The sequence below is a fragment of the Hippocampus guttulatus genome, chromosome 19 (assembly GCF_054856545.1).
Source record: "Hippocampus guttulatus isolate MCC_2025c chromosome 19, RoL_Hgut_1.0, whole genome shotgun sequence".
Lineage (NCBI taxonomy): Eukaryota > Metazoa > Chordata > Actinopteri > Syngnathiformes > Syngnathidae > Hippocampus > Hippocampus guttulatus.
Genome location: NC_141279.1, coordinates 10016655 through 10018530, shown reverse-complemented (window position 1 = coordinate 10018530; position 1876 = coordinate 10016655).

The following is a 1876-nucleotide window of genomic DNA, read 5'->3' as shown; positions in this document are numbered from 1 at the left end:
GATTTTATACGCTAAAGTTTAGGAGCAAAAATCACATTAACCAGGTAAAAAAAAAATACAAACATATATTTGAATTGGCCATTATTTTTGTGAATACATATTTTACATTCAGTGAAATGTCCTTGATTCAATTGGACAGCTGACTGCACCATCCACATTTAATAAAATGATGACAAAACAGATGGAATTTTTGGTTAGCATTTTTGGGTGGCTGCAGGTGAATAATTTAAGTTAGCGTCTAATTTCATGAATAAGTGGACTACTTGAATTGACATTTTATTATTTTTACATATATTTTTTTGAATGCAATGTTATCCTCACTTTAAATGCCAAAAGGTTTTTGTGACAGTCTGTGTTTTTTTTCCCCCTCTGGATGATGGTCAAAATGGCTCTTTGAGTATTGAAGGTTACCGACCCGCGAGCTGGTCCGTCGATAATCATTTTATCTATGACTTGTTTTGAATTAACTGTTTAAATTGCTGTTGGCATTTTGTCTTCCTTGAAAGCAATTAACCTCACCCCCCAAAAAATAATAACATTTTTTTTTGACTGTATGTGTAGATGGACGGCGGCTATTCTATACATCACTCAGACATTAAAATAAACAATGCCGCATCATGTCGCAAACAGAGGCGATTGCTCTCAGACTGCAAGGGAAGCTCAGCTGCCCCTAAAATGTCCAAAAATAAGTGATCAAATACATGTGTGTACATACAATTGTGTGTACATGTCATTGACTAAATATGCGCTACAACCCGCTCAACTTTTTTCCGAATCAGCTTCTTACTACTGGTTACAACGCGACTCTCTTCTCATTCATTCCAGCAGCTTCACTGCACTTTAAACTGTGTGGACGGTGAGCGTCTACAGCGCGGATGCTGGGCGTCTCGCGAGTTCAGTGTCGGTTGTCCCAATGCATTGAAACGAGACGAGTCATTGGATAAATGCTGGTTTGGTCCCGCCCATCGGACGCTCAGCGTCTCTGGGAGTCTATGGACAGTGGGTGTTATGGGCTGGCCCGGATGCTGAGCTTTTCTGCATGATGATTGGATGATCTGTCTGAGGCTGAATCTCTTTTTGATTGACAGTGAAATGATCCAATCATCGATTTCTTTGGTGTAGGCATTGTGGGAGCATTTTTCAATTCTCATTCTGTTCTGAATTGAACTGGAGACTTCTTCTAATCATCTGAGCAACACTCTCTTTGTTGAAATCGACTAGCGACAAATGAATCTTTCATTTCTGGTGGGTTTTATTGTAGTTGCTGTAGTTGTAGGACACTAGTTAAGTCCCTGGAAAAGACGCCTTGGTCTGACAGGGTCACAGATAATTTTCTTGAAAAGGAACGGAGAGTAGAATCCACATATAGACAAACGGACACATTTTATGATGTAGGCCGAAATTGAGCTTCCCCTCCTTGACGGACCGGCATCCGCCACTGGTCGCAAAGTAGATTCTAAGTGTGTGCGTGTGTGTGTGTGTGTGTGTGTGTGTGCGTTTTTGGATTCGAGCCATGCATGCATGTACGCACGCGGTTGTTTATAGGATAATAATAATCCCCCCACCCCCATGCATTTCATGTGCCCCTCGAAAGACTGAGGTTCGGTGACGGGTCTACATGTAACATCCACCTTATCCTGGTCGCCGGAAGATGGACCCTATCCCAGCTAACATCGGGGGGAAACCAAATTGCACACTCGCTGTTTGTGAGCTGATGTAAAGAGACAGACAAGCATGACCGCAAACAAACACTGTCACTGCATTGGGAATTGGAACCACTGTTGCCTGGCTGGTAAACTGCAATAATATCAGTGACTTGATTAAGCATGTGTGACAATTAAAAAAAAAGCACACACACACACACACACGAAACCAA